Source organism: Delphinus delphis, chromosome 1, assembly GCF_949987515.2.
Source record: "Delphinus delphis chromosome 1, mDelDel1.2, whole genome shotgun sequence".
Classification (NCBI taxonomy): domain Eukaryota; kingdom Metazoa; phylum Chordata; class Mammalia; order Artiodactyla; family Delphinidae; genus Delphinus; species Delphinus delphis.
This window is the reverse complement of record NC_082683.1, coordinates 136146489-136168388: the sequence shown is the minus strand read 5'-3', so window position 1 is coordinate 136168388 and position 21900 is coordinate 136146489.

Genomic DNA, 21900 nt, shown 5'->3' with positions numbered 1-21900 from the left:
CCGCTTCACCCATATCCCCCAACCCCCGACCCCCCACCATCCGTGGAAAAATCGTCTTCCGCTAAACTAGTCCCTGGTGCCAAAAAGGTTGGGGACTGCTGCTTTAAATGACTGTTTAAGGGATTTGTTTTTCATCTGCTGGGGGTCTAAGCCTTTCAATTCTGAGTCTTCTGAATAATTGGAGGCAATCAGGGGCTGAATGGCACGTGTTTTCTGCCCCAACTCACTTGGAAGAGGTCAGATTGAAGGGTGCGCAAGACACTCCAGGGATCGGCCAAGCAGAACCTCTCTTCCATAAGCTGTCAGAAATGCCACCAAGGGCTGGAAGACTTTTACTTAATATGAAACATTGCTCCTGGAGGAGGGGAAGAAACCTGTATCGAGAGACCGATGCAACCAAATGTTGACAGGATCTATGGTGTCTGAAAATCATTGGTGGGATGCCTAGAATTCTTAATACAAATTTCAGAAAGTCTGAAGCCATCTGGGTAACAGGGATGAATTTAAAACGAGATAAATCTATGATATGCCACAGTAACAAATAAATCCTGAAATTTTAATAAGATTAATCTCAGTCCTAAAGGTTTACCAAAACAAAGATTTATTTCTCATTCACAAAAAATCGGCCACATGTCAGGAGGCCCTTCTCCATCTTGCAGCTATGTCCTATGGACACATGTTCTTCAACATAAGAGAAGAGAGAGATGAAAAAGTCACACGCATCTTAACTGCCTCCCCGTGGAAATGGCTCCCATCACTTCCATGTGGTCCATTGGAAAGAACCAGGCACATGGCCCCAGTATAATTACAAGGGATGCCAGTGCATGTAGGGAACACGTGGATATTTGATGAGCACTGACTAGCTCAGCCACATCGAACTCCCAGCTTCTGCCCAAATGTCTGATCTTTCACCCAGGGCCTTGAGCTCCTTACCCCTAAATATCCCATTCATTTCCCTTTGGGCCAGAGCTGTTGTCAAACATGGACTAAAACACATGTCCTGACAGGCTTGTCTAAGCTCAGGTTTCACAAAAGCACAAGCCAGAGAGTCATCAGAGCAGAGTGTGGCTTCTACTTTCTGAGGTCCCTCATGGTAACAGCACATCCAAAAAGGCTGGAAAATTGTGACTCGTGACAGTTTGCTCGTGCAACAAACGTTTATGGAGCAGTCACCGTGTGCCAAGCACGGTGCTCCCTGCCGAAGATAAAGCAATGACTCAGCAGACACGGTTCCTGCTCTCGGAGAGCTTAGAGTCTAGTGCAGAACCATTCAGATCACTTCACCAATGTGACGGTAAGCTGAAGTGTGTGCTATGAGGGGAGAGAACAGGGAGCCATGGTAGGATATGATCTCGCCTGGGAGGGTCAAGGAAGGTTTCTCTGAGGAAGTGATGTTTGAGCTGAGCTCAGAAGCATGAGGAAGGGGAACTGAGGCAAAAGGTACAAGGTGAAGGAAAAGTGTTCCAAGGGTGAAGGCACAGCACGTGCAAAGGCCCCAAGGAGGGAGGGAACACAGAGCGTCTGAGGAGCTTCAGGGTGGCCGGGGTAGCTGAAGCTCAGAGGGCAGGAGTGCCACTGGGTGTCACAACCCCAGAGGACATAATTCATGTGAGAAAATGTGTTTTATATTTAAATGAGATTTTTGTCTCAAGATTGCTTCGGTGCGGAGTGGCTCTTGGGTCTGTGGATCCTCCCTGGCGTTGGCACTACGTGGTTCATGGTCAGCACCCCCTGCTCCTACACAGCGTTCTCACCAGAGTTCAGGGTCCAGCCACACCCTCAGCAAAGCTTCCAAAGAAAACATGCAGGGAAAGATCCAAACTTACTGGGAAAATAAAACTGTGCAGTTATAAAAGACCCCCCTTCATATCATCAAATGCCTCAGACGCCTCAAATCCCATAAACATCTCTTCAGGAAAGAAATGGTTAAAAGAAAGAAATTAGGGGTGAGCAGTTTCGCAGCAGAGGCCAAATATAAAGGGGTGCTCCAATGGCCCAGAAGACAAGAGGGCCTGAGCATAAACTAAGGGGGACCTGGGCTGGCTGATGAGGACCCTGAACTCGGGAGTGTCACCCCCAGGCTAGGGTCTGGCTCTAGGGGCACCTCACTCTCTAAGGGGTCCCAAAGGCCCTGGGTCTCCCTGTCCCCAGCCAGACTTCATGGCCTATGACTCTGGTAAGCTGTCCCCTGCCTAGATTTCTGCTTCCCCTCATCCCCGACCCTGCTGCCCCTCTCCTTCCCAGCTCCAGCCACTTCAGACCTTTCCCAGTTCCTCACAGCTTCTCAAAGGCTCTTCCCTGGCCCAGAACATCCCTTCCTTCCCTCCTCCTCCCTCCTTCAACTCAGCCTTCTCCTCTCAGGAGACCATCCCTGACCCTCAGACAGGGGCAGGTCCCCCATGCTCTGGCCCCCAGCACCCTAGCATTCCTGCTCTTCACCCCATCACAATGCAATAAGGACCCTTTATAGTGCTCACTTCTTCCCTCTCGGACTGCAAGCTCTCCCAAAGCAGCACCCACTTCTACATGGGCCACCACTGTCTCCCCAGTGCCCACACAGTGCCCGGCACATAGCGGGGGCTTAACCACTAATTCCTGCGCGAATGAACATCCAACTACAGAACTAGGATTTCGGTTTCTCAAAACCAGGAGTTTGTGTCTAATTTATTCAAGGCTACATCCCCAGCACCTAGAACAGATATTTGTGGAATGAATGAATGACCTTCTGAGCTGGAAAGGACACCTTAAATGCCTTCATTTGACAAGTGAAGAAATGGAGGTCCAGAGAAACCAAAGACCTGCCCACGTTTTCACAGCTCAAACAGCCGGGCTGGGCTCCGGGTGCCAAGAAGTGAGGTCATCTGTAACACTCTGCCCGTCCCTCTTTTTTTCGAGGAAAACACTCACAGGTATTAGTCCTTTCCAGAAGCAGCTGCCCAAAGTATTTATGTAGATGTGAATGTATTTATTTGTTTATTCCCTGCCCTACTCTCAAAAGAACTAGAGGCAGTTTGCCCACGGTAGCTCACGGCAAGTCTGTATTTTCCAAACTCTAGAACAAAACGTGAGCAAAAACAACCTGTTCCAGAAGGAGGGGAGACAGCACCCTAAGCAGAACAAGTTTCCTTGGCCAGAGCACAAAAGCTCCAACAGAGAGGGTTTTCCCTGTAATCAAATTACCAAAATTAGTGACTAAGAGGAATAGAGCAGATGTGGAAGATTTCAGTTTTGCTGAAGGATGTGGCACAGTGTCTCAAGGAACTGAATTTGCAAAATTCTTGCGTAAGAACACCATCACGTGGAAGAAAAATCTGGCTGTGGGACCACAGATGGGGGCGATGCTGACAGCCAAACCCTCCAAGTGATGTCGAGGTCATTGACACAAATGTTATCCGCCTCCTGATCTGCAAGGGGCAGCAGACAGCGCCTTGAGGAAGCTGCAGCCACGGTAAGAATAAAACACCATCTATTCCTATACAGCAGTTAACTTTCTAAAGCCCTTTCAGCCACACCATCTTATCTGATCCTCGCCATGGAAAGTAGAGGCTCAGAAAAGGTAAGTGATCTCTCAAGGTCACCAAGCAAATGAGTGGCTGAAGCCCAGCTCTGTGGTCCACTGCTTCCCGCCCACTCATGGTTGTAATAAGGATTGAGGGAGTGGCTCATTGTGGGAAGGACATTTAACTCTTCCAGGAAATGAGAGCGTCATATTTTTTAATGCCACATGGCACTAACTGCTAACCTGACAGATCAATTAGTCCCCCTAAGGAGCATGTTTTCAGTGATCATTTCTTACAAGGTTCAAGTGGACCAAGGTAAAGAGGAAAGAAAGCACAGTGGCTCATCTCTGAATCTAACCACAGATGCTTCTCTAAAGAGCCCGACGTTTTTCCTGAGCAATGTCCTTCCCATGAGTCCCAGGAAATAGGTGCAGTCATATCCCAGACTGAACTCCTATGCTCTTCACCCAAGCCTGGCTCCCATACATGACAGATGCCACCACCAGATGTTATAAACCAGAAGCCTCAAGTCGTCCTTGACACCTCGTTCCCCTCACCCCCCAAATCCAGCCCACTGCCAAGGCCATCTGACCTCCCAACTACTACCCAGATCCACCTCCCTTGCCCCATCTCACTCCCTGCACCTCAGTTCAAGCGATCGTCAAGTTTTGCTTGAGATGACCCCAGCAGTTTCCCACTGCTCTCCTCATTTTCCTTCTCGCGCCCTCCAATCTCTCCTCCACACTGCAGCCAGAACGAGCACTTGAAGATGCAAATTTGGACACGTCACTCCGCTGCTTAAAATGCTTCCGTAACTCCCACTGTACCCAACATGGGCAACGAGGCCTGGTGAGGTGCCTGCCTGCCTTTCTGGCCTCTCCATCACCACCGCCCCCCTCCACTCTCCAACCTCCAGACACACGGACCTTCTCTCTGCTCCTTGTTGAGGCTACATCTCTCCCACCTCAGGGCCTCCATGTGTCCTGTTCCCACCATTCTCTGTCCCCACATATCTCTACCGACCAGATTCCTAGCTATCCTTCAAAGCTCAGCTCAAATGCCATGTTCCAAGGAACCAGCCTTCCCCAGCCCTCGTGGCTGGGTCAGATCCTCCTGACAGACACGGTCATAGGACCGCGTGTTTAGCTTTTCCAGCACCTATCACGATTTAAATCAAATCATACTCCATGACAATGGCCCGTGTTCATTCCGTCGCTACTTTATTCCTAGCAACCAGAACGTCACCTGGCACGTGATAAGAACTCAGTAGATGTTTACTGGGAAATATTTTAATGAATGAAGCCCAGACACGGTAGATGGGGAAACGGAGTCTCATTGAGATGAAGGACCTTGACCAAGGACATGAAATCTGCCAGGATTAGGCAGAACATGGGCATCATCCAACCCCTGGAGATATATCTGGGGATTATACCCTCCTGAAATTAAGTGAAATGTTTCTATTGAACAGGATTGAAAGTTGAGGGAAGGAAACTCCAAAACACACACAATGTCAGGCCTAGTGGTGAGAATGGCTGTCAAGGGAGGGCCCAGCTCTCCATTTCTTCTCAATTATCCACCCAATTAAGGCTCAGTAGACCTAGGAAGAGTCAGAAGCTGGAGCATTCAAGAAAGTAAAACTGCAGCTTTGGGCCTCCAGTGGCACAGAGGAGGCAGGCAGGAGGGTAACCCCATCCTGGTTATAAAGTTGATTGGGCTCCCTCAAGCATCATCAGCTCCTTAAACATTTACTCAGGGCCAACCATGTTCCTAGCTGAATATCTGGATGAAAAGCACAGTCTTTGGCCTTATGGAGCTCTGTATCTAGAGAAGAAACAGATCTGTAAACACTTCACTACAGTTTAGTAATTAAGTGTTAGAATTGTTACCGAGTCCAAGCTCATACTGCCCCCCACACAACAGGCCAATAAATTGAGAGACAGATGGATGGGGCAAGGAATGGCAACTTTATTCAGAAAGCCATCAGACCGAGAAGATGGTGGACTAGTGTCCCAAAGAACCATCTTGCCTGGGTTTGGATGCTAGTGCTTTTATAGAACAAAGACGGGGAGGTGAGGAGGTAAAGTAAAAAAGGCAGTAAGTTGTTGCAGATATTTCCTAGTTACAGCCAGACTCTCTAGGGGATGTGTTAATTTCTTCCTTCCTGCAACCATTCACAGGTGGGCCTGGTTAGGATGTTTCCTGTGAGCTAAACAAAGGTATTTTAGCTTAACATTCAGGCATGAGAAGCAGGGTCCCCGGAGGTGGGCCCTCATGATACTTTAAGTTATAGGCAACATCCCTTCAGTGATTAACTTGTAGCAAAAAGCAATAGAATAAAAAGGTCAAAGTAAAAGAAACAGATCCAATATGGAGTCAGATTTGTTCCCCCCATCACAGAATAAAGGTATGTCTCAAGTGCCGTGAGTGCTCAGAGGAAGGACAATTGACCTCTGGGGGTAAGTCAGGGAAGGGGCTGCTCAGAGACAGTGCCACTGAGGGCTACATCAGACCCAGAAGAAAAGTGCATCCCATAGGCAGCCTATGCCCACCACAGCCTAGGGCAGCATCAGTTGTCCTGCAGTGACACACGGAAACAAAACACCCAGAAGAACAACGATTGTCCCCAAGGTGGTCCTTCAAGTAGCCAAACCAAGACCAGAAAACTGTGGTGCCTCCTCTTCACATGCAGAGAGCTGAAGGAGGAGTGAAATGCCACCAAGAGGAAGAAACTTGAGGGTAGAAGTCAGGAGGGCAGCAAGTCTTAGAACACAGAGCCGCTGGTCCAGGGTTGCCCGTCCACATGCTACATTGGGCTGGGTAGTGTCCCCCCCACCCCGCCCAGAGTCATGTCCATCAGCAACCTCAGGCTGTGACCTTATTTGGAAATAGGGTCCTTGCAGATGGAATCAAGTTAGGATGCAGCCATACTGGATTAGGGTGGGCCCGAATCCAATGACTAGTGCCCTTATAAAGAGACACACAGATGCATAGGTGACAATAGAGGCGGAGATTGGAGTGATGCATGTACAAGTCAAGGAGTGCCCAGGATGGCTGGCATCCACCAGCAGCTAGCAAGAGGCAAGGAAGGATGCTCCCTCAGAGCCTTCAGAGGGAGCGTGGCCCTGACGACAAATTGATCTCAGATTTCTGAGCTCAGAGCATAAATTTCTGTTGTTCTAAACCACTTAGTTTGTGGTACTATGTTACGGCAGCCCTAGGAAATTAAACTGGTACCTAGAGACCAAATATATAAAGCAATGAGGTGAGCCAGCGTGGCAATCAGAAGTGGGCCCCGACGTGGACCCCACTGCAGAGCACTGCCTGCAGCATGGGGCAGCAGTCGCTCAGTACTAGCCAGTTGTAGCCAAGAAGCAGTGATGTTGCCAAGTATGCCAATTTTTCTAGAGAAGGAATAAAATCCACACTTTTACATGAAACCTCTAACTTTCAAATGTTAGCTCTAATGGTTTAAACGTTTGTTTGTTTCATTCTTGTTTTTTGCTTTTTGGAATCAGTGTAGGCCAGAAAAGTTCAGACCAGCCTCCCCATTTTGCAGATAAAGAAACTGAGACCCATGAGACAAGGTGATTTATGTCTTAAGTGAGAATCAGGGGTGAAACCCACATTGGCATCTACTGCGCTGCAGCCCTGCCGTCTGCCTCACCACTGCCTTCTCTCCCCACTGGAGAAGCAGACATTGGCTTGCCCTGCTCAAGATACACATCCCTCATGAAAGGGGCTGACTCCTGAGCTGGAGGAATGGGCACAGACCAAAATATGCCCTCATTGACCCAGCTGTCATGGTGTCCAGTGGTTCCTCCCAGTCTGGGTTCCCAGCAAGAAGTTATATGTGTTCACAGTAAAGTCCTCAGCCACAGAGAGAGAAAGGGATGGGTTGGGGTCTGAAGAGGCATGAGACGGTGGTGGTGGAGACTGGACAGGAAGGGCATTTTACAAGTGTGACATCTACTTGGCAGCATCTGTGATGCTCCAGCAGCAGGTGTTTCCCACCAGGTTATGGGGCAGGCTGGATAGACAGAGGGAGCTGTTCTCAGCAGTGAGCACAGAGACATCCCAGCAGCTCCAGCCAGCTACTGGGGGAGAAGGGGAGGGGCAACAAAACTGTGCTAATGAGATGTCAGGGCAGACAGGCCTGGAATCACGTCAGAAGTGTGTCTCCAACTCTCTCAAGAATTCCATGCCTGACTTCAGACTATACTACAAAGCTACAGTAATCAAGACAGGATGGTACTGGCACAAAAACAGAAATATAGATCAATGGAACAGGATAGAAAGCCCAGAGATAAACCCATGCACATATGGTCACCTTATCTTTGATAAAGGAGGCAAGAATATACAGTGGAGAAAAGACAGCCTCTTCAATAAGTGGTGCTGGGAAAACTGGACAGGTACATGTAAAAGAATGAAATTAGAACACTCCCTAACACTATACACAAAAATAAACTCAAAATGGATTAAAGACCTAAATGTAAGGCCAGACACTATCAAACTCTTAGAGGAAAACATAGGCAGAACACTCTATGACATAAATCACAGCAAGATCCTTTTTGACCCACCTCCTAGAGAAATGGAAATAAAAACAAAAATAAACAAATGGGACCTAATGAAACTTAAAAGCTTTTGCACAGCAAAGGAAACCATAAACAAGATCAAAAGACAACCTTCAGAACAGGAGAAAATATTTGCACATGAAGCAACTGACAAAGGATTAATCTCCAAAATTTACAAGCAGCTCATGCAGCTCAATATCAAAAAAACAAACAATCCAATCCAAAAATGGGCAGAAGACCTAAATAGACATTTCTCCAAAGAACATATACAGATTGCCAACAAACACATGAAAGAATGCTCAACATCACTAATCATTAGAGAAATGCAAATCAAAACTACAATGAGATATCATATCACACCGGTCAGAATGGCCATCATCAAAAAATCTACAAACAATGAATGCTGGAGAGGATGTGGAGAAAAGGGAACACTCTTGCACTGTTGGTGGGAATGTAAATTGATACAGCCACTATGGAGAACAGTATGGAGGTTCCTTAAAAAACTAAAAATAGGGCTTCCCTGGTGATGCAGTGGTTGAGAATCTGCCTGCCAATGCAGGGGACATGGGTTCGAGCCCTGGACTGGGAGGATCCCACATGCCGTGGAGCAACTGGGCCCATGAGCCACAGCTATTGAGCCTGCGCGTCTGGAGCCTGTGCTCTGCAACAAGAGAGGCCGCGGTAGTGAAAGGCCCGCGAACCGCGATGAAGAGTGGCCCCCCTCGCCGCAACTAGAGAAAGCCCACGCACAGAGACGAAGACCCAACACAGCCAAAAATAAATAAATAAATTTACTTTTAAAAAAAACTAAAAATAGAACTACCATACGACCCAGCAATCCCACTACTGGACATATACCCTGAGAGAACCATAATTCAAATAGAGTCATGTACCACAATGTTCATGCAGCTCTATTTACAATAGCCAGGACATGGAAGCAACCTAAGTGTCCATCAACAGATGAATGGATAAAGAAGATGTGGCACATATATACAATGGAATATTACTCAGCCATAAAAAGAAATGAAATTGAGCTATTTGTAATGAGGTGGTTAGACCCAGAGTCCGTCATACAGAGTGAAGTAAGTCAGAAAGAGAAAAACAAATACCGTACGCTAACACATATATATGGAATCTAAGAAAAAAAAAAAGTGGTCATGAAGAACCTAGGGGCAAGACGGGAATAAAGACACAGACCTACTAGAGAATGGATTTGAGGACATGGGGAGGGGGAAGGGTAAGCTGTGACAAAGTGAGAGAGTGGCATGGACATATATACACTACCAAATGTAAAACTGATAGCTAGTGGGAAGCAGCCATATAGCACGGGGAGATCAGCTTGGTTGTTTGTGACCACCTAGAGGGGTGGGATAGGGAGGGAGTGTGGGAGGGAGACGCAAGAGGGAAGAGATATGGGAATATATGTATATGTATAACTGATTCACTTTGTTATAAAGCAGAAACTAACATACCATTGTAAAGCAATTATACTCCAATAAAGATGTTAAAAAAAAAAAAAAAAAAAAAGAATGCCGTGCCTGTTTGGACAGGTTTTGGCTTTCCTATCCACGTTCTGAAAACTCTGGGAAATGAGAAGAGAGGCCTTTTCAATTCTGTTTGGACAGTGCCTGGTATGGCACTGAATGTCAACAGCTCCAGCAAAGGGCTCCTCTGTGCCAATTAAGGTAATGGGCCAATACCAAAACCACACACACCCAGACCTCACACCCTCACACTCCAAGCAGCATCTTCCCTTGTCTGGTGGGGAAGCTTCTTGGGAGAACGGCAGAGAAAGGAAGACAGTGCTTTGCTTTGCCTTTTTTTTTGTTTGTCCTTTGACAAGATGCCAAAGAACTTTTGCTAAAAGTTTTTCATGAAGACCGGAAATGACATTCACAGCCTTGCTTGACTCTAGCAAGCCTGTGATACCGTGTAGTTCAACAGCCCTGGCCTCCCACCCTGGCTGGTCCTCACAGAGCTCCGTGAGGCCGGGCCCAAAGCAGACGGGGGCAGGGAGAGGTCTGTGACTTCCACAGGACCTCTGGCTGCTATAGATGCCTTCATGACAGGGTGGCTTGTTGAGACCCCCCCAGACACACACACACATCCACACGCACAAACACGCTGGCCGCACAGTAACTATTAAAGACGAAAAACAGGGTCAGGTCCGAAAGGATGGCAGCTCCTGTGTTAAAACATGAGTGATAGGCAGAGGCACGCCTCTCTACTAAGCCCTCATCCCCCTGGCATCTGGAGCCTGCTATCTGCATAAGTAAATGGCAGCTCATTAAGAACACATTAGTCGCTCTGTAACCATGTAAGGAAACCAAGCCACTGAACCCTAAGCCACTGGAGGTTTCTCTAATTCAGTTTCACAGCCTTGGAGGCATGAAGCAGAACAGTCATCTGCAGTCTGTCTGTCCAGCCAGAAGAGGAAGAATAGACCCTTATGGAAACACAGAAGAGACTTAATATTTGTTGAAGAATGAACAATGGTAGGCCAGCTTTGCAAGGGGCAAATCTTACTAAAACTAGAGGAACGTTTAAACCACGCTGGCTTGGAGAAGCATTTCTCCCCGTGTCTAGCCACCCGCTAAAAGCCTGAGGACGGTGGTCACAAATCACCCGTTAGCTTTTCCGACATTTGGCCGTATGATGCCTCTGATTCAGGGGATCACAGACAGAGCCCAGGAATCTGGAGTTTTAAAATGCCTCCCAGGGATTCTTATTTACTCCCCTGTTTGAGAGCCATTGCACCTGAGCCTTCCAGGAGCTTGTCAGAAATGCAGAGTCTCAGGCCCCATGAAGCCCTGTGGAGTCAGAACCTGCATTTTAACAAATGCTCTGGGAATACTTTGGCACCAATCTAGAGGCCGTCGAGGCGGCCTCTGTGTGAGCTGGGTAGGCCCTCTGACAGCCAAGCAGACTCCTGTCTGAGACCTGCCAGGGGTGGCCCGTCACCAGGTGTGTGGCCCTTTGGTCACAGCCTCAAGTCTCCACATCACCCTCCTACAGGGCGCAGAGGTTGTACTCAGTGGCCCACCTCAGAGGTCCTTGTTCACAGTGCAGACCTAAGTAATCCTCCTCTTTCACCATATGTAGACCCAGAAGCAGGGCTGCCCTCAGAAGCGCAGGCTGGAAGCCCGGGAGTAGCAGGGCCTCGAGCTCATGTCTCTGCTACGGTGTGTGTCCCTGCCACGTGGACCAAATCAGCAGGAAGCCCCAGGGCCAGCAAATCTCAGGATGGACTGGGCCCAGGCCCAGCAGTGACTGGGAGGGCCTCTTCCACCCTCAGCAGCCACTCAGGGAGGGTGGGCAGGCTCAGAGCATTGGTGCCTGTCTCCGGTGCCCTCCAGAGCCACCAATGGTTTGATTATTCCAGGCAGGCTGCCCAGGGGTGACCAAGCTAGTGACTTTTGTGCAGTCAAAGAAGGAAGGCCCTGTGTCTGCCAGGGCAGCAGCTGCCCCTCCTCTTCACACCAGCCCTAACTCACGCCTGCCTCCGCACCAGGGCCATCAAGGTCATTGTGGGTTTTCTCAAGTGCCTGCCCCTTTCACCCTAGGCAGGACCGCCCCCCACCCAGAGGATCAGAACAGAGTAGGGGAGCGAGACACACAAGGCAGAGACTCCCAAAACCATGCAAGTGCCAATTGTGGGAGTATTTTTAGCCCTGATCCCTCTGGAAAAGCATCTCATGAAATCCTCTTCTGTCAGCACTCTCTCCCTCCCCTGGCCCAGGAGGGGCGAGCGTTGCCTTGGTAACCGCAGTGTGGATCTGCTGCTTTGGGGACACCTGAAACCCGCCCACAGGTATCAGCAGAGGGACCCCGGAAACCTCACATTCGGGCTCTGGCCTCCTTTCCCTGTGCAGAGTCCCCAGGGAATGGGGCCCCCATGGCTCCGGGATCCAGGAAACCCATGCAGACGTCACAGGGGCCTCCGCAGGCAACGCTGAGACTTCGGGTTTTCAAAGATGCCCAAGCCACGGTGAAGACAACATGCAGTGCCTGCCTCAGCTCCAGTCTTTAAATTTTCATGAAATCCCTGCTTGCTAAAGGCCAGCCCCACAGCTCGTTGGGGGGTTAATTATTCTTGCGAGGTGATTCTGCAGGGAGCAGGGCTCAGACAGGAGTAGGCCTTGTCTATCCCCTTCTCCTCCTCACTCTGCTTTTTGAAGACCTTCATACTTTTTCCTTGAAAGGGGCTGGGGGCAAGGGGCCAAGTGTTGCTCCGAGGCCCAGAATTTTTCTCAGTTTATTCCTTCCTTATTGCTTCTTTGCTCTCCATCAGGCGCCTGGTAAATTTCGGCCCTAAATCTCCGGTTCATTGCCCTTACGTAGCATTGCACCTCTCCACAGTAATGAACTTGGGATGATGCACATCGGCTGTTAGTTAACTTGCAGCACAGGGAGGAAATGCCCGAACCCAGAACAGATGGGCATGAATGCTCCTGGGGCAAAGCAACTGCAGGTTCCGATGTGCATTTAGCCGTGTGATCAGTTGAAGAAGAAATCGTCACTGTCCGCATTCAATTAGTTACAGCCTGTTTTTGAGGGCCTGAGTCATAAAATGTACTAACAGAATAAACCACAGAACCTCCAGTAATCACACTGATTCTCTTTTATTCTTCCACGATGAAAATAGCTCTACTGGATTTTCTTCATGCTTATATAAATAATACCTGCTTATTGTAAAAAACAATTTAAACAGTGCATAAATGTGTCGGGGCATAAAGTCAGGGTCGCTTGCCACTCAGACGTTACCACTGCCTGCTTCTGATGGTCAGTCTTCACACTTCTTGCATACATACATGTGCAATTTTCCATAGATGGAATTGTTTCATGCGCACTGCAGTTTTCTTTCTTTCTCTTTGTCACAGTGTGTTTGTGAGTTTATCTTGCCATCTCCTCACCTGACCTCCCTGCCCAGGTACCCAATGTTAGTAGCCCATCCTCTCGTCCAGGCTCAGATATGACTTGAAGGCATCCTCTCCTACATCAGGGAACCATCTCCCCACACTCCCATAGCTGGGGCCAAACACTATTTCAGTCTCTCTTCAACATCTCAGGGGAAGTGACCTTGTAAAACCCTAGGTCACTTCTCTGCTAGAAATGGTCCAACAGCTTCCCATCTCTCATCAAGATAAAAACAAAGACTCTGGACTTCCCTGGTGGTGCAGTGGCTAAGAACCCGCCTGCCAATGCAGGGGACACAGGTTCAAGCCCTGGTCCGGGAAGATCCCACATGCCGTGGAGCAGCTAAGCCCGTGCGCCACAACTACTGAGCCTGCACTCTAGAGCCTGTGAGCCACAACCACTGAGCCCGCATGCCACAACTACTGAAGCCCGTACGCCTAGAGCCCGTGCTCTGCAACAAAGAGAAGCCACCGCAATGAGAAGCCCACACACCACAACAAAGAGTAGCCCCCGCTTGCTGCAACTAGAGAAAGCCCGCGCGCAGCAACGAAGACCCAACGCAGCCAAAAATAAATAATTAAATAAATTCAAACAAGCAAATAAAAAAATAAAACAGAGGCTCTGAAGTGACCCACGAGGTCCTGTGTGATCCTCCCCTCTCTCCATATCATCTCCAACCAGTCTCCCTTTTGTACCCCCTGCTCTGGCCCTACTGGCCTCCCCACCACAGGGCCTTTGCACCTGCCATTCCCTCTGCCTGATCCATTCATTTTCCACACATCCAAAAGGCTCACTCCCTCACCTCCTTCCAATCTTCAGTCTAATATCAGCTTCTCAGTGAGGCCTTTATTTGCCACTCCATTCAAAACTGTACAGCCTTTCCCCCAACATTCCTTTCCTGTCCCTTGCTTTTCTCCAGACACCTATCTCCAGCCAACATGCCACACATTTTACTTACTTATGAGCTGGGTCACCCCACCAGGAGGTAGACTCAATGAGGACAGGGTTACTGATTCTGTCGGTGCACTGCTATATCTCCAGCACGCACCACAGGTAAGGACTCAATAAGTATTTGTTGAATGAGTGAATCATGAGATCTTTAGGTTTGAGCAGGGGGCCTGGGTAATGAGCAAGTGCTTGTTCAGTAGTTGCAAGTTTCTCCTACAGCTATACTTTCAAGGTCAAATGGTTTCATGAGCCTTGCTGTTCATAAGAGTAGGCACATGCCTTGTAATTCCTGGGGTGTGCTCTCTGCTTCTTTGTTCCCAGAAGCAACAGGTTGCTCCCCTCCAGCTGAGTTAATAGTCCAGATGTTCCAACATGGGCTCCACACAAAATCTGGGGAGACCCCTGCCCCTGAGTCCTTGGAAGGGCCTTGAACTTCCCCAACAGTGTTCCTAACTTGAGTCCCTCCTTCCCACCCCTCCCGTGGGTGTGGCTTTCATGGCTTTCTGTGAAAGCTGGACAGTCTTTCAGCTCAGCCTTGGCTGTGGGCTGCTCTCTGGTGGTCCCCAACACGGGCATCCTGGACTCTTGACCAACACTGCAGTTCACTGCATCCCCTCCTGTTCCCTGACTGCAGAGGCCGACCCAGAAATGTCAGCCTCCTTCCTAGGGCACCAGGGAGGTGCCTGGAGCAGACAGCTTGAGCCTGTGGTTGCTTGGTTTGTCTTATGTTTTGGTTTGTGTCGTTGTTTTACTATTGATCATTATTATATAATATGGACTGTCCTTTAAAAGCTTATTACTTGGATAATATATGTAAGGCAATACATGTATAAAAATTCAACTTCCTTTGAATTGTAATCTGTTCTACATTTAACTTGTGGGAAGTGGCAGGAACGGGGTATGGTTAGGGAGACAACTAATCAAGGACTCTCCTGCCCTTGGTTTGAGACCTTTTGACATTTGGTCAGAGAGTCTGCCTATGGGAACACACACACACACACACAAATACATACACACACACAGCATTCACAACCCATATGGAAGGAGCCTGAGTGCCAAGTTCTGTCTGGCAAAAGACTGTCTACTTCCACTGCCAAAGCATATCCAGGATCAGAGTCACAGGAGACTAGAAATTTCTAAATGCTGGCCCTGCTGTGGCAGATGCTCCCACCGTCACGGGAGGGGAATGGGTGGCCAAGGTGGACATTGGCTCCTTAATCAGTTCAATACTGGGAGGATTATCTTCTCCCAGGGTGCAGCACGATTAGATTTTTTTAAAACTAAAATATAACTGTTTTAGAATAAACATGAAGGTGGGAGCGCTAGTGAATCTCCAGTTCTACCAGTTGTAGAAATTTTTCAATGTAATTATATCTCTTACAACTACATAGAGTAATATGAACTCCAGGCTAGACATTAGACATGAAACAGCTCATGTAATTCTCACAAGCGGTCTGAAAATATTATAATGTCATTTTATCCTGGTGTTCAAATAGGTTAGAAGCTAACAGCTGGTGAGTAGTATCCCTGTAACTATTTACATTGCACTGATCTTGGATGGATGGATGGATGGATGGACGGATGGATGGACGGATGGATGGATAGATGGATGGACAGATGGATAAGCAAATGGATGGATGGACGGATGAAAGCATAGATGAAGAGCAGAAAGAAAACGCAACTAAACCACATAATTTCCCAGTTAAACTAATGAAATAGTGGGGTTGTTTAAAGGAATGAATTAGACTGATTAGTAATTAGCATTTCAGCAGTCAAGAAAAAGAAAAGGGAGACAGGAGGAGGAGGAACTACTATTATTAGAATCTGTGCTCTAGAGCCAGACTGCCCAGGTTCAAATCGCAGACCCACCCTTTGCTAGCTGGATAACCTTGGGCTAGTTATTTAACCTCTCTCTGCCTCTGTTTCCTCATCTGTAAAATGGGGCTATTATAACGTAAGGTTGTTGTGAGAATTAAATGTGTTAATAAAATAATGTGTAAAGCATTTGGAACTTTGCCCAGCACCTAGCAAGTGCTCAATAAACGTTGCTATTGTCATCCCCATTTTGTAGGTGGAAACAGAAGCCGAAGGAGGGAGATGATGCTTATTCTGTAATTACTCCAATCATGCCACTTTCAGTACTGATGGTTGGTAACCCTTTTATTCAGTCATGGGGCTGCAAGAACATTTGAGCCAAGTCTAGCCAGACGATCTTCAGTCGTGCTAAGGATCTAGATCTTAAGGAAGATCTAGATTTTTCAACTATAGCTTTTTAGATAACTTTTAAAAGGTGATGAAACAAGGCAGAGACCTCGCTTCCTCAGAGACCGATACACAGTTTCACCATTTGCTATCACAGGAGTTGGGAGAAACTTGATAGTGATTGAAAAAAGGATGGATCTGCATTTTCTTAAACTGCCATAAATGTTTGTTGGGTGAATGAATGTTATCGACTATCGTATTACTCAAGACTCCTTATTCAAAGACTATGATAAATTCATCTCAAAAGTTAAGGAATTTATCTCTACTCCAGAAATTCCTAAAACAGATCTGGAACTCCATATCAGAAACCCCTGGAACAGATGCATTTCAGAACTGAGAATGTCTAGAGTTTTGAGAGCTACTAGAGTGCAGCTGATTTATACAATGTGGTTCCCCCCGGAGGTCTGGGCTGCCACCTCATGGTCAAGCAGCCGGATAGTCCTGCAGAGAACCTATATGTGAACCAAACATTTACATTTAGTAAATACAGAAATCTATGAGCACGTCAGCATCAGCTCAGCTCAGGTTTCACCACCAAATTCGTTTCTTGCAAACAAATAGAAAGGCCTTGGGCTTTCAGAGCCTTTGGACGTCAGAAGGCAGATAGGGGATTGCGGACATGTAGTGAATAGGGAGCCCAAGCTGCTATGAAGAGTGGTTTGTGTCTCACCAACGTCGACTGAGCGCTCACCACATGGGCACTGTTCTAAGCCGGTTTACATGAATTGTCTCATTTGATTCTCGGAATAACTATAAAGCGTAAGTAACAGGCCCAAGGACAAGCACCAGTGAGGCAGAGCTGGTATTTAACCTTGGGCATCTGAGATCAGCCAGTGAAGTTTCCCAGCCAATGGGTCATTTCCAATATTTTTTTCTTCCCTCACTTTTAATTTTTTGGTTCCTATCTTTCAATAATAGTTTTTGATATTATTTTCTCTGTGTTTTTCATTGGAATTAGTAGGTAGAGGAGGTATCGCAAAAATTTTTTTCAATTATGGACTTTCATCTCATACTTTTCACAACATGGACTTTCAATCCTTTGTGAGGTTTTGGGATGTAGCAGAGTCAGCTTCTAACAAGCTTCAAACACATATGCCGGACTCACCAAGACAATCTCTGGTAAACAGAATCCTACTAGAATAAAGCACGGACAAAGGAAGCGAAGCGTTTACTCCAGAACCTCAGGTGGTTTGAGAAGGTTGAAATCAAGGTCTCTCTGCTCAGTTTTGCAAATAAAGGGTCTCTTTTGGTTTTCCTAATCGAGGGATCCCATTTGACTCCATCCATTTTAGGAAGCGCCAACCGCACGAGCGGCACAGTGCAGGACGCCAAAGCTGTTCCTTTGGAGCTGGGGGCTATGACGTAGATGGAGGAGGCAAAGGAGGACATTCCAGAGCAAAGAAATTGCAAGGTGTATTTGGAGAATGCAGAGTGGTCTGGCAAGGCTGGAGCTGAGTGCACAGGCAAGAGGTGGAAATCAAGGGGTTACAAAATAGTCTGGGGCTGATACTGAGGTGCTCCTAACACCAAACTGAGGGGTGTGCCCCTCACCCCAGGGGTCCTGGAAACCCCCCGGAGGCCATAGGACAGAGCTGCCCAAGGACACTGGAGACCTGTCTGTCTTGCTCATGGCCATACCCCCAGTACTGGAATAGTACACAGAGCTGGAGTTTGATGTACATTTGTTGAAAGAAGAAATCAAAGAATGAATACATGAATAGACTTACATTGGACAACATACCTGAAAGTAGAGGATGGGCAAGGAGGAGAGAGGAGGCCCTGCTAGGAACTCACAGCAAGAGTCCAGGTGTGAACTGATGAGGGAAATCAGTGGTGATGGGCATGGGGAGGAGAGGACACAGCCAGTGAACAGCGATGGCGGATGCCACAGGACTTGTCGACCAACGGGCTATGGTGTCCAAGGGCAGGAGGCCTCAAAACCACCAGACCAAGTGTCCTGATAAAGAAGAGAGAAGAGGGAGAGGGCTCCTCCCAATGGGCTTTCTGAGAGAAGAAACCTTTCAGACTTGGAGATGCAAGATACCCCGGGGCCACCCTGGGGGACAGTATTTTCATGCTCCACTAAGTTGCTGTGCGGGGAGAGGCCAGAGCTGGTGAGCAAAAGTACATAGTAGCCAAAGTAAGAATGTAGTTATACGGCAGCCACAGGCAGAGATCAATCTCCCTGTGTCTCTTTTCCCTGATCACCACGCTGTCCAGCCCTTCACCTTGGAAACGTACCCCTGGAGACAGTGGGGCAGCTAGAAAGTGGGAAGGAAAGCAGGGATGGAAGAGAGCTTCAGGCTTGTGGGCAGCAGTGAGCGCTGCCAAGCTGGGCACTGCTGGCAGCAGCAAGGTGTTAGGGAACACAGGAGATTCAGGGAGGGCCCAGCTCATACCAGTGGAAGTTCACAGGGAGGCTTTCCAGCTGCAACAGAGCTAGAGTGGGCGGGACTGATGATAGATTTGATGCTCCCCGGGGAGAAGGCCAGAGTGGCTCCTTTTCCCATGTATAGGCATGATTCTTAGGTTTGGGGTGGCAATGTCATTACCTTGGTGTTCCCTCCACCCTGTTCCATAAACTTTGAGAGAGCCAGGGAGGAGCCAGGGGAGCCTCATGGAAAGAGCTCCTTATAGCTGTGACCCAGCCCCCAGCAGCCTGCAAGTCTACAGGCCTGGACAAGGGGCTCCAGGTAGCCCAAGAGAGACATTCAGGGTGATCCTTCTGACAACCATCTTTCAGACTTGGTCCACAAACCTCAGAAAGCTAAAATCTGATCCAGCAATGCTGGCTCCTCCAGAAAGATCCACACAGAGTCAGCGGTGTCAGCCCTCCCCAGATTTATGGAGAAAGCCCAGGCTGAGTAGTGGGTGGCTCACCCAGAATCACAGAAAGAGCTAAAGAGCCCAGAGATGAACCCTAGGGAAGGGTCCTCTCTAGGAATGGCTGTGATTCATAAAACATCCCCACCATAAGGTCTGCTCTCATAGGACCATACCTTTGGGTTTTAAAGGGACACATTTATTGAGCTTACTATGTTCCAGGCTCTGTACTGAACACTGAGGATACAAAGGTGAACGTGGCTACTTGGGGTCCAAGATGGTGGTGTAGGAAGGCTCTGAACTCACCTGCTCCTATAGACAGACCAAAGCTATACCAATATATAGAGCAATTCCTCCTAAAGAAATGAGGGTTGACTGAACAGCTTCTACACACACACACACACACACACACACAAAACAATAGAAGGACCCATAGATATGAGTAGTAGAGACAGAGACACAGTATTGATGGAAACCCCACTCCCAACATGGCAATCTGCAGTATGGAGGGATATCTCTCAGGGACCTGTGTGCAGACTTGCCCACCCTGTGCTGAAACAAAAAAACAAAAAAAAACAAAAACAAAAAAAAAGCACAGCAGTTTAAAGAACACCTAGACTAGATGTGAAGGAAATCCATTCACTAACCCTAGCACATATGACAAATGGGCAGGGAACTGCTGGAACTCTCTCCAGGTGAAAGATGCTGCACGGCTCAATTTTTGCATTCACCCTCCACCTCGATGGCATGAGTGGGAATATGGCCCAGGTGCTCTAGCCAGCCAGCCAGGGCTGACCCACTGAACCCAAGGCCCCTGGCCCACACCAGCTACAGCTGTCCTCTCAAGGTGGCCCTGGCATGGTGTGCCCTGGGTCCACCTCTGCCTGTGCTCATCCCAACTCCAGCCATCCCACCAAGGTAGCCCCAGCACAGCATACCTCAGGACCTCCCTGGTCTACACCCACTTCAGCTCCAGCCAGCCTGCCAAAGCCAGCTGGTACATGCAGTCCACACAGGGGACATTCCTATACAAGGCCATGCCTTCGAGACCAAGAGAGGTAGCTGTTTCATCTAATTCATAGAAACAAAGACAGAAAGTCAAACGAAATGAGGAGACAAAGGAACATGCTCCAAATTAAAGAAAAACATAAAGCCCCAGAAAAAAATTAAATGGAGATAATTTACCCAATAAAGAGTTCAAAGTTATGGCCATAAAGAGGCTCACCAAACTCAGGAGAAGAATGAAGGAACACTATGAGAACTTCAGCAAAGAGTTAGAAAATATAAGAAAGAACCAATCAGAGCTGAAGAATACAATAACTGAAATAGAAAATACTCTAGAGGCAATCAACAGCAGATTAGATGATACAGAACAGATCAGTGATCTGAAAGACAGAAGAGTGGAAATCACCCAAACAGGACAACAAAAAGAAGAAAGAATTTTTAAAAATGAGGATAGGGGCTTCCCTGGTAGTGCAGTGGTTGGGAGTCCGCCTGCCAATGCAGGGGACGTGGGTTCGTGCCCCGGTCTGGGAGGATCCCACATGCCGCGGAGCGGCTGGGCCTGTGAGCCATGGCCACTGAGCTTGCGTGTCCAGAGCCTGTGCTCCGCGACGGGAGAGGCCACAACAGTGAGAGGCCTGCGTACCGCCAAAAAAAAAAAAAAAATGAGGATAGTTTATGAGACCTCTGGGCAAACAGCAAGCACACTAGCATTCACATTTTAGGGGTCCCAGAAAGGGAAAAGAGAGAGAAAAAGGGCCAGAAAACTTACTTGAAGAAATAATGGCTCAAAACTTCCCTAACCTGGAGAAGGAAACAGATATTCAGGTCCAAGAAATCCAAACTAGATGAACCCAAAGAAATCTACACCAATACACATCCTATCTAAAATGGCAAAAGTCAAAGAGAGAATTTTAAAGGCAGCAAGAGAAAAACAACAAGTCACATGCAGGGGACCTCTCATAAGACTATCAGCTAATTTTTCAGCAGAAATTTCACAGGCCAGAAGGGAGTCACATGATATATTTAAAGTTCTGAAAGGAAAAAATCTGTAACCAAGTATACTCTACCTAGAAAGGTTAACATTTACAGTGAAGGAGAGATAAAGACTTTTCCAGATATGCAAAAACTAAAGGAGTTCATCACCACTAAACCAGCCTTACAAGAAATGTTAATGGTCTTCTTTAAACAGAAAAGAAAAGGCCATAACTAGAAGAAAATATATGAAAGAAAAAAATCTTACTGGTAAAGGTAAATATATAGTAAAGGCAGAGGATCAGCCACTTGAAAAACTAGTATGAAGGTTAAAAGACAAAAATAGAAATTTCAACTATTGTAGCTCCAGTGGTGCAATTGATTAGTGTGCGGTACTTATAAGAAATTTCAACTATAACTACAGTAAGTAGTTAAGGGATACACAAAATAAGAGATGTAAATTATAACATCAAAAACATAAAATGTGGGTGGGAAGTAAAAACGTAGTGCTTTTAGAATGCATTCAAACTGAAGTAACTATCAGCCTAAAATAAACTGCCATATATATAGATATAGATATTGATATACATGAGTCTCATGATAACTACAAACCAAAACCCTACAATATATAGACAATAAATAAAGGGAAAGGAACCCAAACATAAAACTAAAGAATATTATCAAATCACAAGGGAAAAAACGAAGAGAAGAAGAAAGGAAGAGAGAACTACAAAAACAACCAGGAAACAATGAATAAAATGGCAATAAGTACATATGTATGAATAATCAAAAGATGCAGGGTAGCTGAATGGATTTTTTTTTAAGTCCCATCTATATGCTGCCTACAAGAGAATCACTTCAGATTTAAAGACACACACAGACTGAAAGTGAAAGGATGGAAA